Source organism: Periplaneta americana, unplaced genomic scaffold, assembly GCF_040183065.1.
Source record: "Periplaneta americana isolate PAMFEO1 unplaced genomic scaffold, P.americana_PAMFEO1_priV1 scaffold_21, whole genome shotgun sequence".
Classification (NCBI taxonomy): domain Eukaryota; kingdom Metazoa; phylum Arthropoda; class Insecta; order Blattodea; family Blattidae; genus Periplaneta; species Periplaneta americana.
This window is the reverse complement of record NW_027185502.1, coordinates 2,825,165-2,839,988: the sequence shown is the minus strand read 5'-3', so window position 1 is coordinate 2,839,988 and position 14,824 is coordinate 2,825,165. Positions and strand designations below refer to the sequence as shown.

Here is a 14,824-nt window from a genome sequence, read left to right as displayed (position 1 = left end):
AGAAAGTGAGCAAAAGTAGTGAGAGCGAACGGAAAAAGTTATCCAATAAAGGGGAAAAAAATGATTAATTTCGAGGCAAAAATTGTTCCAGGGCCGGGTATCGAACCTGGGACCTTTGGTTAAATGTACCAATGCTCTACCAACTGAGCTACCAGAAACTCTACCAGAAACCGATCCAACTTTTCCCTCTATATATCCACAAACTTCAAAGTGGGCTGACAACCTCGAAATTATTGAAATCAACTTTACAGGGAGTTAGCTTGATTTGCATAATACACGTCACTGTTCATTAACAGAAAGCCACAATTTAAGTCACACAGAGTTAGTGTGCACTCAATGTTGGTAGCTTGACGGTTGTCAGCCCACTTTGAGGTCTGTGGATATAGAGGGAAAAGTTGGATCGGTGTCTGGTAGAGTTCCCGAGTAGCTCAGTTGGTAGAGCGTTGGTACATTTAACCAAAGGTCCCGGGTTCGATACCTGGCCCCAGAACAATTTTTCCCTCGAAATTATTCAAATGAACTTTACAGGGAGTTATACCTGAAAGCTTGATTTGCGGAAAAAATTATGTGCATTGAACAAGTAATAGTAAGGAAGTATTATAAACAGTAGAACATCGGAACAATAAACTAAACAAATAATATAATATGGTAATGTAGATGAGAAAGTAGAAGGATTAGTGAATATTAGCCAGAGAGAAAAGGGTTTAAGATAAACAGAAAATTAGGGATAATAGTAATGGAAGATGACAATGATAATAGAGACAGATGAATAGAATGTTTGTAAACAAGAGTAAGGTAGACAGTGTAGCATAGTATTCGGGAATGGGACTGAGCAAGATAAAGAAGTGAAGAGTTGGAAATACTGTACAGCATATCAGAAAGGGTGGAGGGAGAAAATAGACTGAAACAGAGTTGAACTTTAGGTAATGGAAGATATGGGGAGATATAGATGAGAGGAAAAATATTTTAGGATATATGATCGAATGTAATCAAGTGTAGTGGTGAACCGTATACAAAAATGTGGGGAAAACCACCACCTCTAAGTCGTATGATGATAATATAACTTGTTATACTGAGCATGACTGTCTAGCATCACATATATCGCATGGAAATTTATAACTCTGAACACTGCACCATCTGCAAGGACCAGAGCACTAAAATGAATGGAGGACATCTACTTCAATGCCGAAAACTGGATCCTACTCTCCAGAAGACGAAGAACCTCAAAACTGTACTGGAATGCCAGAAGACTCATGGATTGGTTCCTTATGTCCCACCAACATAGACAACAACAATACATTGCCTGTACTTGCTTTTATGGAATTCGGATGAATAATTATAACTCGGTTATCAGCCAAGCACAAAAAAATTAAATAAATTACAAAGACAAAATGTTCCGATATTCACAAATAAGGTTCCATGTCACACACGTCTGCACTCATAGACGTCCACACATACCATGTGAGTCAAGGACAAGCACTTCTGTGTTCAGAAAAAACTGACAGCTAATGGATCAGTTCAAACTGTTAGTGAACATCCAAATACACGATTCCTATTACATTACTCACGCCTGCACGTGACTCAAGAAAGCTGTGTTTCTTACATAACATATTATTTTAAATTTGAGTGGAGTTATTTGGAGCACAAAGAAAATTTCCTGCATTAAACAGCGGCATCTTTCGATAGACAGTAGCAAGTGTTAAATCTATAACAGAATGCTACAGTGCTATTTAAAATTAATGAAGAGGAAAGCTGTAATTAATCATGAGATAATTAATACATACAAATATTGTAGGCTTACTGCGAGCAACTTCGTTCTGGGGAAAATGAGCATTCATTTCATCGCCATCAAAATCAGCGCTGTAAGCTTTGCAGTTTGCATAGTGCAACCATATAGTTTTCTCTCCTTTCAGGATTCGTGCAGTATGGGCCATGATGCTGGGTCTATGTAGAGTAGGCTGCCTGTTTAGAAGTAACACGTCTCCATTGCACAGATGTCTGCGAACCTACAGAAAAACAATGTAATAGATTATATAGTTCAAACAAATGCTATAGAACACACAAAAGTATTTTAGATTCAAACACCTCATGTCATTATTAAACACATTATTATCAGGAAACGAGAGTAAGATCAATGTTAAAAATAGCCTATATTATACAGAGCATTCGCCTACGGGTGGGGCCAGGAAAGCGGCATGTACTGATACACCGCTTTGTGCGCGCAGTTGTTGAGACACGCTCGACAATCAAAGACATCAAGGTCGACTAGTTATCAGCTGTGAGCCAGATGTTGCAGTATTTAAGACGTACAGTGCAGTTTCTTGACACAGTTGCTTAAATATTCAGCATGTGTGTAAATTTGTTAACAATGCAAAACGCAAAATTCACGCTTGAACAGAGAGTTTTTTTGTATGATGCATATGTGAAAACAGAGTCATGTAGAGAGGTGCGTAGGCAATTTGAAGTGAAATATCCGGATGCTCCAATTCAGGGTAGAGAAACTGTTAGACGTCTTGTTAACAAATTAAGGACAACAGGGTCGATAAATGCTACAATTCCTAATCGAAAACAAAGAGTACTGACGGGAGAAAAAATTGATGATATCAGTGCATAATTTACACACTCTCCTAATAAATCTCTAAGAAGTGTTTCACAGGAAGTTAGTGTTTCAAAAACATCAGTCTTTACTGCTGCTAAACTTTTAAAATTAAAACCCTACAGAGTATAGTAGAAGAAAGCGGAAGCTTACGGATAGACGATTCCCGCAAGCGACACCGCAGGCAGGCCGCTTTCTTGGCCCCACCCGTAGGCGAATGCTCTGTATATTACCAATCTGTTTCAATTTTTGTATTTGGAACATACCTACTTAATTTTATTCCCTGAACTTCTTCAAACATTACGAAACACTTCACAGAACGAGAAAATGAAATATTCTGAAAAAACAAATTCATATTGTTTGCTTTTATTTTTGTGAAATAAGTCATAAAATCAGTAATTAGAAATTTATAAAGTAAACGAGTCTCATTGTAAGCCAAAACATACTTAAAAATTCAATTTACTTTGGTACAAACCAGTAATTACAACAATTAAAATTATTATTAGGTAAAAAGGTAAAGGTATGTCAGTCATGAAGTTACTTGGGGCGTGTCGAGATGCTTTCATGACCTTGGTACTGGAATGAGGTGGTGTGATCAGAATCATGCTCCAACCGCCTTCACTTTTGGAAAAAATCTTGTACTCAATTTGATAGAAGGGTGAATGAACCTCAGGACTGTTCTGCAAGTTCTGGCAACAAGAAAAATCTCGCCACCACTTGGAATTGGACCTAGAACTTTCCAGTCCATAGTCAGTTGCAAAAGTATTATTAAGATCTATTAAATAAAGGACCAAATGTATACAATTAAGAAAGTTTTCATAACCTGACACAGTAAAACTTCATTTATGCATTTTTATGGGGTCTGGAGAAAGAAAAAACGTATGTGAGGAAAACATATAATTAAAATGACATTCAATAACATATGAAGTAACATTTAAAGATTTTATGGGAAAAACAAGTTAAGTCAATTCAGTAAAATTTCCAAAAAGAAATTTAGAACTTCACAATTAAGCCATCTTAGTCCAAAAAAAGAATCTTATTCAGATGCTTGTAATGCCCCATTCTGATTATTGCGATTCCTTGCTAACTAATGTAAGTTCACTCTTAGCTGAGAGACTACAACGTGTTCATAATGTGTGCATACGATTCATCTGCAATACTCGTAAATTTGACCATATAACACCTTCCCTCCAGTTACTTTCATGGGTGCGTCTGAAGGAACGAAGAACAATACATTCACTGTCTCTTCTGTTTAGAATCATGCATACTTCTACTCCGAATTATCTGTTATCACGCTTTCAATTTCTTACAACTCTTCGAAACCGACATCAAGCACTTCTTTCTATCCCTCATCATAGAACGTCTTTATACTCATCTTCCTATACTGTAGAAATACCTCGTCTCTGGAATTCGTTACCTAATGACATCAGGGACTGCCGGACTTTATCACAATTCAAAATTAAATTGGAAAATTTTGTCTTAGTTAATGTTTTTTAGGTATTGCTAGAAGTATTGATTTGTGTTTTTTTTTCTTTTTCTTTTTTAATCTAGATTAAAATTGCAAGTTTCTTGTGTATGTTACTTAATTAGTTAGGATACAATTAATTATGATACTTAATCACTCATTTAAAGTTTGTGTGACTGCAACCTGTGTATATTTTTGTGTGGCTTTACTTTGTTTATAGTGTTTTTTTTCTCTCTCTATTTCTTGTGTAGCTTTACTTTGTATATAGTGTATTTTTTTTCTGTTTATTTCTATTATTGTATTTGTATTCCTGGTGTTGTGGAAGAGAAGGCCTGATAGCCTTAACTACACCAGAATAAGTAAATAAGTAAGTAAATAAGTAAGTAAGTAAGTAAATAAATCAATCAATCTTTGAGTCTATAATATGGTCCTCAAATTTATAACACGATTCTCGAATAATATAAATTTATTTGTAGGAAATCTTAGCTGCTCAGAGCCACAACTGGCTGATACATTCCACTCCAATCCAGGCAATTTTACAACACTGACTTACCTCGTTCTTCCAGTGTGATCTCCATTTAATAACATGTGATTATTTTACAAACACATCAATTATTTTGGACTGCTAGCTCCTAAAGAACAAACCATATCCTCAAATTTTGATAATTGTTCCATAATTTGTTCAATTACATCATGGTGCTTACAAAATATTTCACTGTTTCCAAAGCAGTAACGTAGGTGCACAAGACTGGGGGAGGAAAGCATGGGCAGTTTCGAATTTCTGCATCTTAACAATGAACACACCTGTAATTTTATGGCAAACCTAATTTCGAGCAAAATTCATTTAGAATGTTTAAATGATGTTCATTATCTCCTGGAGTTTAAAATGCGATTAAGTTGTATAAAGATTCATTCCAACAACAGTCAGTAACCATCCGTAACTATTGGAAGCATGTGCAGTACAGAAAACACATTCCAACACACTCCAAACCAATTCTGAACCGGAAACATGTACTGCAGTTGAACGTTCCAACAAACTTTTGACACGGATCTGGAGTGATCAGAAGCAGTTGGTGCACTGAGGCATGTACTGTCTTGGACATGTGCATATGCTCACTAACGTCTCCTGGACACTGAAGATAGACAAGATCGACTGTTTATATCTTTCGCATCACAACTTAAAGGTTAAGATGGAAAATGAACTGCAAACAAATAATAAAAATTAAAGACTTAATTTAAATTTTCACCAAAAAGAAAGAGAATGAAAATTATTTGGGTAATGAAATAGCTAATTACATTTTCAACATGCAACTTTGATTTAAAATATAATAAATAAAGTACACAAATGAATAATTGAGAAAATAAAAACTATTTTTTTCTTTTAGATGAAAGAGTCTCCCAGTACAACATCGAATTTGCGGAATTCTTATCTTCCATACTTTTTGTTATCTTTTTATATAAAATTATCGAAATTTTATTTTTTGCAATTTGAATTAGCTGCAACACGACAATAATTAACCAGCCCATTCTCAGGCAAAAGTTACAGAATCTCTGGTTTTAGTATGTGATGATCTGAAAAAGTGTTTCAACATCATTCAGTTCTATTTCAATCCCGTAGTAGGTACCCAATCAGCACACGTGCATAAGGTGATACAAGGTTCGTACATGAATTGATACATAAACTACTTGTTGGAACGAACTTTAAGTGTAAAAATTGTATAAAAGAAATGTGTAACCAAAATAAACTAACGTGAAAAGTATAGGAATTTTGCTGGGACTTGAGGAAAAAAAAACATTTGAGTGTGAAAAGTATAAAAAAGTTTTCCTGTACAATTTAGTGTTTATAAATTGGATTTAATGAATTTCGTGCAACCACAAGTGACATTTCTAAAGTGTGAGAAGAGGTAAATTTGCTCCAGAACACTATACACACCACTTTCAACCTCTGGGAGTTGTGAGTTGGATCACTCGGTGTCAAGAGGCGTTTTGCAACACTTTCTCGCTGGTTAGAGTTGAAAGCAGACAATCTTATCACAGAACCATCTTCATTTTGGACCATCACAGCTCTGAAAAGGAGAATCATGTAAGGCACTCTTTCATAATTACACTGAGTTAATTATATGTATTTCAATTTGCTTCACAACAGATTTTCCATGAACTCATTACTTTATTAAGAAAAAGGAAATGAAAGTAAGTGAACTCAAGAATCTCCAAAAAGAAATATTATTTCAATGGATACCTAGCCACTGTGGTAAGTTGATAAAACTGCACAACATGCAATGCATTTGTAGCCAAGACCTTTGCAAACAGTACCTTTATCCAGTATCTTTACTTCAATCCACTCTCATTTTATAAATGTATGGTAAAGGTAAAGGTATCCCAGTAACGTGCCATGAAGGCACTTGGGGGGCATGGAGGTAGAGCCCCATGCTTTCCATGACCTCGGCACTAGAATGAGGTGGTGTGGTCGGCACCATGCTCTGACCGCCTTTTACCCCCGGTACTAAATTTTATGGGAGGCTGAGTGAACCTTGGGGCCGTTCTGAAAGTTTGGCAACGAGAAAAAATCCTGTCACCACCTGGGATCGAACCCCGGACCTTTCAGTTCGTAGCCAGCTGCTCTACCAACTGAGCTACCCGGCCGCCATACAGTAAATGTATGAAACAATAATAAAATTGGTTCTCTTCTAACAAAGACAAATTTTGAAAGCCATACAAAAGAAACAAAATTAGCTGTGACATGTTACTTATCTTACCCTGGATGCTTATTTGGCCCATTCAGCACCATGTTCTGTAACTCTGCAACATTCCATCCTGTTACAGGCACAGGATATGTCAAACATTTGGCAAATTCCTCGGGGAGACCAATTTCATCAATGTTTAAACATGGATCTGGCGTTATAACAGAGCGAGCTGCATAATTTACTCGCTTCCCCCTCATATGCATACGAATAATACCTTCTTTTTTCTCAATAATCTGTATAAAAAAAGAAACAACATATCTGTATAACACTTTATTTTGAATTGACGTGTTAGAAAAAAACACACGCACACCTGCCCACACACAAAAATTGAAGTTTCTCTCTTGATTTCGCCACCTCATAGTCAACAGTTTTTTGACTGTCCCATAAATGCTAACTGTCTAAGCCCGACTAACAGACACAAATGAGCACTTCTGACACTTTCATAAAGTCATCATTCACATAGCAAATTCATCCATGAAAATTGTCATCATCAATGGAGATATTAGCAGCAGCAACAGGAGTAGTAGCATTTTACTTAACGATAATTCCAATTCCAGAGGCTATTCAGCATTAAAGTTCAATTGAGAGAGAAATAGCCTATAAATTTTGCCCGAACCCTGTATTAGGGAAAGAATTTTCCTGTGTGTTGTACGTAAATCTATGACATAGTCCGTTCCCTCTAGGAGGAAGCTGCATTAAGGATTTTATTGCCTTTTAAAATCCATTGCCCTTGGCTGGATTAGAACCTACGAATCTTGGATCCAACTACTATTATGGTAACCGCAAAACCACCAAGGACGACGAAATTTATGTTTTATTTATCTGGATCAAAGACATTGTAGTTATATATCTAGACACACAATTGCTGGTGTCATACACAAGTTTGAAACCTCTCACGCAGGTTTGTGCGACGTCATGTTTTGGGGGCAGAAGCACTTTGTCAAGCATCAACATATGGAGATTCACGTGTTCATTTGTGTTGTTTACTTTCAATAGAGTGTTGATTTGTGTTGTCTACTTTTAATAGTGCATTAAAGTTAAAGTTAATTGGAAGTTTAGTCTTTAGCATTGATGGAGTACATTAATAGTCGTTTCTCATAATAAAATTAGTGTATTTTAAAAATGCGTAATATCTTTGAAGCGTGAATGTGTTCCTACAAATTAGAGATACATGTTGCTAACATGTAGATGTATAGATATGTTATTGTTTAATTATAGACCTACGTCTCTAAGTACTGAATTTAATTGGGTGACTAGTACCATTCTTTATGGTGAATTCGTCTACGTTTAATTGTAGGTACACGTACAAGAAAGGAACTGGAAGCACTTCATCAACACATAAAGATTCATGTGTTCATTTGTGTTGTTTACTATTAATAGTGTGTTAATTTGTGTTAGTCTACTTTTAATAGTGTATTAAAGTTTAGTTTTTCAGTCAGTGATGGAGTACATTAATAGTCGTTTCTAACAATTAGTGTATTTTAAAAGCGTGTAATATCTTCAAAGCGTGAATGTGTTCCTACAAGTTAGAGATACGCGTTGCTAATGTGTAGGTTTGTTATTATTTAATAAGTACTATGCCTAAGTAGTAAATTTAATTGAGTAGTTGGTGCCATTCACCATGGTGAATTCGTGTGCTGTGTTTAATTGTACATACACATTCAAGAATGGATCTGGAATTTCTCTGCAGAAGTAAGTACAATACTATAATTACCGTACAACTTCTTTCTTGCTTGCTTGCTTAGTCTAGTTAGAGATGTACCGAAATAATATCTGTAGACGAAGACGAATATCTAACACAAAAAAGTGTTGTTCTCCAATATTAGGTTTTCAAAATACCGCTAATAAACTTGTTTAAACTTATAACTTAATGCTATTAATCACAGGTTCCCATTAAATAAGATAGATTTTCTGGCTAAGTGGCCGACGCAATTAAACAGGATAAATTCGTGCCAACTCGGAACCACAAATTGTGTTCTGCCCATTTTGAAGTCTTGTTTCTGGATATCATTAGGAAATCAAATTTTGAAAGATGACGTAGTTCCATCTCTGTTTAACTTCCCAAGCCATCTACAAAAGGTAAACTGCTGAACACTGTTATATTAATAGCTTATGTACATTTCTAATCAATAATTTAATAACTTTGCTTTAAAATATGAATAAATGATTTTCGCTTTTTATAAATTAATAGACTTAGTATAATATTATTCAAGTAGATTGAAAAGCATCTCGGAGAGTTCTGAAAAGAAAAATGAAAGCAACAGTTCCACATGAAACAAATAAATTGATCCCAACAGTAATTCTTTTAAACATATGATGATGTATATTCAGAGCACAATTATAGCATTATCGAGTCCTAGAAAACATATTAAATCACTTGAAAATATGTTAGAAAAGAAGAATGAACAGTTACGAGCATTGAAAAAGAAAAATATTAACTGCAAGAGAAAATGTGACAGGCAAAGTGAAGTGATATCCACCCTTAAAACCTTTATCAAAGATCTAAAGAAAAAGAATCTAATTAATGACCATACAGAACAATTTCTCTGAAGTAATGTTTGATTTAATCAACAGATCTGGGGCAAAAAATGGAGAACATTCAGATACTTTAAAAAAATTTGTATTAACACTTAATTTCTATTCACCAGCTGCAAACGAATATGTTAGACAGCTTAAATAGGGCTCTACCCTATGTTAACACACTAAGAAATTGGAGGAACACAATAGATGAAAATCCTGGACTTACACCTGAAGCCTTCTTAGCTTTAGAAGATCAAGTAGCACTTTCATCTCACCCTCTTTATGTAGCACTTAATTTTGACGAGATGTCTACTCGAAAATGCATTGAATGGAATGGTAGTGCATTTACAGGCTATGTTGATTTAGGCAATGGTGTATGTCTAAGTGAAATGATAGAGGCAAAAGAGGTTTTTGTAATAATGGTAGTGGGAAGGAACTAATGCATCCTGGAAAATTCCTGTGGGCTATTTTTTAATTAAAGGTCTAACAGCAGCTTTGACAGCCAATTTAGTAAGTCGCATGCAAAATATCAAACTAACTGTTGTTTCAGCGACCTGTGATGATATTGTTATGGGAAACAAGTTAGGTTGCAATTTCAATGCAGAAGACCTAGACACTTCTTTCGACATAGGTGGCTACGGTATACAACTGGTGTTAGATGCATGTCATATGATTAAATTAATGAGGAATTTGTTTGGCGACATGAAAGTTTTAAAAGTTCTAAATGACAATGTTATTGAGTGGAAGTTTATAGACAAATTAGAACAAATAGAAACAAATGAAACCCTTACTATTGCAAATAAACTTTCAAAAACCAAAAAATGAAAGGGAAATTAGCAGTACAAGAGCTGAGTGCATCTGTTGGAAATGCTCTGCTATTCCTATGTTCAGACTTAAAACTAAAGAATTTGAGGGGACAAGCAACAGTAGAATTCTGTTTGTTCTCTGACAAACTATTTGATGTCCTTAATTCAAAAAATCCTTTGGCAAAGGGATATAAGAGTGTACTGTCTGCAAGGAATGAAAATCTAATATTCAGTTTTATAGACTTGCGGTCTTGTTATTGAATGGGTTGTTGATGTGGGTTTTCTGTATATATCAAACGTTATATGAGGAGGAGTCAATGTAATTTTTAAATCCAAGAAGTTTAGCGTGTCATCTATACCAGCATCATGTGTGAATTTTATGTTCAGATGTAATTTATTATATTCATTGGTAATGAATTCGGTATAAAGTGCGTGTTATTTTCATATATTATAAGGGTGTCATCTACATATCAGACGTAGGTAGAAATATTGAATTTATTGGATAGAGAACTAATATGTATTTTTTTTCAAGATTCTCTAAGAATATATCTGCCAGTAAGCCTGATAGAGGGTCTCCCATGGCTAGGTCTTTTTGTTGTGAGTAAATCTTGTTATTAAATTTGAAATAATTCTGTTGTTGGTAGGTATCTAATGCTCTTCATTTAAATAGATTTGCGTCCCAGTAATTAGGCTACCATTTTGTTGAACAGTGTGTTAAATGGTTCATATCCATTTCTTCTTCTTGAGAACACAACAAACAATTTGAAGTAGACAGGATTCCAATTCTCTAGCAGAGAAATCCCATACATACAGAGAGCAGACTTCATCACCATATAATCACCTCAACAATCTAAATAAAAAAGTAAATACAGTCCTTCAACTACCAGACTCTAACCCTTCACCACCCCACCCACTTAAACTGTTATCTCGAGTATGCGAATTCAGATTTCAAAAATGTTCACGGTTATTGTTGCCTTACCAATTCCAATAAAGGTACTGAAAGTTTCAGAAGTACAGGCTTACAGAATATAGGCCTATAGTTACGAGCTCCGTAATATCTGCCTGGGTGTTCCGCACGACTACTGACGGGTTAACACTGTGTTGTAACAAGCCACCTGAGATCACACTAAAAATTGGCTACAATGTAATAAGTATGAAATATCCATTCTGATAGGGAACTTGGCTGCAAGCAGCATGTTAAAGTTATCACTGACAAGGCAAAGATAAGACCCACAATGCTTAAAAGATTAGCGAGCATCAAGTGGGGTAGCTCCAGAAGTACACACAATATAATCTACAAAACATTTATTAAATCCATCTCACTGTACAACTGTGGGATTTTGTTAACTGCATATCAGCACATTATCAACTAGACAGAAATGAAGCACTGGGACTCTTAATATGAGAAATAAAACCCACTGGAAGGTGACACCTTCACATTGTGGGATCAATGGAAATGAACAGGCTAAAAAGGAACAGAAATCTGTCAGTTATCAGATGCTAAACTTTCGTACGTATCTTTCAAATTGATAAGAATTATATAAAATAAGAAATCAGGCAACATCTAAATGTCAACAGTGTGGAAAAACAGTGGGAGGGCACCATACCAACAAGTTTCCACCCAGACTTCCAAAGATCACAAGCATATCTATCCTGCAAAACATTTACAAAGGCTATCCATCTATTTATCTGACTGCATCGATGTAAAGAACCAACCAGTACCATACAATGGATAAAGAATATCCCTTCCAATATCCAGCCATGAAGAAGACAGAAGGAAGCAGCTATCAACAATTGACAACACACTATTGGGGTGCAAGAAGGCAACCCAACTGCTGAGCTCACATACATTTCATTCCGTACTTTTACAACAAATTTATTTATTTTTCCTTTGATGGAAGTCAAGTCACACTTAAAAGAATTTTCCTGCCTAAAGCTCTATGGTCCTCAGTGACATGCAATCAGTGCACAGTCCAGTGAGCACTCTATCACCGAAGTCAATTATTTGTATTTATACTTAAAAGACTCTATTAGTCAATGGAGAACTACAATAAATGACTAAATTTACAATACTAACATCAACAATAAGCCATGCCATCTAAAATAAAGCAATAAAACATATGATAAAAGCACCCCACAACAAAAGAAAATGAAATGTGTCATGCAAAAGAGGCTTACAAGGAAAGGATTACAAATATGATTTCAATTAAGATAAAATAACTGAAAAATCTAAATGACAACAACTTACAATATGAAATGACACATGCCAGCAACAGCAATGAACTGGAGTCATAACAGTTCTTGTCAATTAATTAATAATTCTGTGCCTCAAAGGCAAAATGTGATGTAAGGCAAAATGTGATGCAGGTATCATTTCTTGCAGTTCTTCAGCAGCGAGCATTTAAAGTTTGAACAACTGCATGAAATCATTGTAATCGTGTTTCATAACAAAGAGTTAGAAAGAAAAATAATAGATATATGCATACCATCTTCTGTCACAATAAAGATATCATCAGGATGCATAACATATCGTAAAATATCATTTTCGTCAAAAATTAACATATTTGCCTTGGAACCACAGAATTGTGGGTGTGAGCATAATAAAAGCAAACTTGTTGTAATGTTTTACCTGTTTTAAACCAGGAGGAATTTTCAATCTATTTGCTGCCTTATCCATGTCATTATCCATAAGATTATTCACGTCAATTTGCAAGACATTCCAAGCAAAATGCAGCTTCTCTTCCAAGGTGGTGCCACGGAGATCTTCCACTACGCTCTGATCAAGTATTGAGTTAAATCAAACAGAATATCAGTAAAAAAAAAAAAGGCTGCATTTACAATTACATTCCATAAAATGTACTGTATATCTGAAGAAGTGCAATATAAAAATACGAAAAATGAATTTTAAAGTGTGATATAGAGAAAATCAGATTCAGAAGAACTCTGCCTAACAGAATGTGAAGTGAATATTCAGCTACCAAGTGGCATCTATGTTGGAATTGTTTGTGATCAGTCAATGCCATTTAGATAAACTCAATGGTACATGACTCCAAAAAAATTGTATAAAAAAACTTGACATATAACAAATGTGGCGGTGGGGGTGGTGCTGGGAGCAGACAGGGTAGTAAAATAAGAAGGCAACAGCAGGAATAGAAAAAGGAATTGAGTGAAGGAGGAGGAAGAAGGCAGGGAAAGAAAAAAAGAGAAAAACAGTAGCAAAAGAAAAGGAGAAAAAAGAGCGTTTACCTGTCCTTCTCCTGTTAAGTTTTCTGTGTTGCCATCTCGCACTGCCTTCATCACATGTTGGACAATTATGGAATCTTGAAGAATGGCTTTAAGCGTCTTACTTTGTGGATGTTCTATTATCTTATCATTAATAAAATTCACCTGGACACAAAATTGGATTTAAGCAATATTTTGTTTAAATGTCTCTCTACCATTACTGGAAAAAGGCTTTTTAATACATATTACAGCAGCTAATATAATTTCTTTCAAAAAACGAACATAAAATAATAACCAGAGATTTTCTGAACACTGTTTTGTCCAGCCTTATGTTAATTAGACATTGAATGTTTAGATGCTAAAAAACAGGTTTCACTTAAAAATGTCAAATAACGAGAAAAAAAAAAAGCATTAACATTTTACAACCTTCTACAGCACACAATATTAGTGCCAGCGAATTTTAAAGCTATTAATAACTAGTTAATTTTTATTTCCATAGGTTGAATTTTATTGTAGGAGGAACATGCTGAGAGTAACAAGTAAGAACCTTTTATTGTTGAAGCAGCAAATACAACAGAATTGGTAAGCTGTAGAAAATCAAATAAATTATTTTTTTATTTAAATCAGATATGATTATTAAAAATGTTCTGGCACTTTTCTAATAAAGTTAACATATGCATTAGGTCTCGACGAACACCTCAAGGTCAACACACCACTATTTCTGTGAACCTGTTCTTAAAATTGCAAAAAAGCACATTCCACGAGGCAAACCAAAAAAATACACCCCATTCTGGACAGAAAACCTGAAGTTATTGAAACAAGATAGAGATAAAGCAAGAACCAAAGCAGAACATAGCAAAACACCAGAAGATACTCAAGATTGGAGGAAGAAGACTGCCATTCTTAAAAAAGCAATCATAACAGCATAAAAGAACAGTTTCAATAAATTTATTGAAAATATTAATTACAGAACCGGTAGCGCTAAAACATATAAATTTCTGAAGAATATTTCCAATACACAGGAAAATACTAGTCAACCTATTATTCATAATAGCAAAACACTAACAGATAGTAGAGATATAGCAAACGCTTTTAATAAACACTACTCAAACTCTCACAGATTACATCCCAATATCAAAAAAACTGACAATTTTATCAAAAGAGAATTACATAAAAATAATAAAAACAATATTACTAGTACAAAACCTGAAATATTTCATCAAAATTTTACTTCCAAAGAATTAACTCTAGCTATACAAAATTTAAAAACCAAGAAATCTCCTGGCCCCTACAACATTCATTCCGAATTTTTGAAACATCTGGGGGAAAAAGCCAAGTCTGTACTTTTATCCATTTTCAATTTATCATGGAACACCTCAATTCCTGCAGCTTGGAAGAAAGCAATCATTGTACCAATTCACAAAAAAGGGAAACCTGCTCATGATGTTAATAGTTATCGACCAATAGCACT

General features: G+C 34.8%; 1 pseudogene; it reads right to left on the bottom strand.

Annotated features, from left to right (window-relative positions):
• LOC138693790 (DNA-directed RNA polymerase I subunit RPA1-like) overlaps positions 1-14,824 on the bottom strand; it is a 190,347-nt pseudogene that overhangs the window by 52,301 nt on the left and 123,222 nt on the right.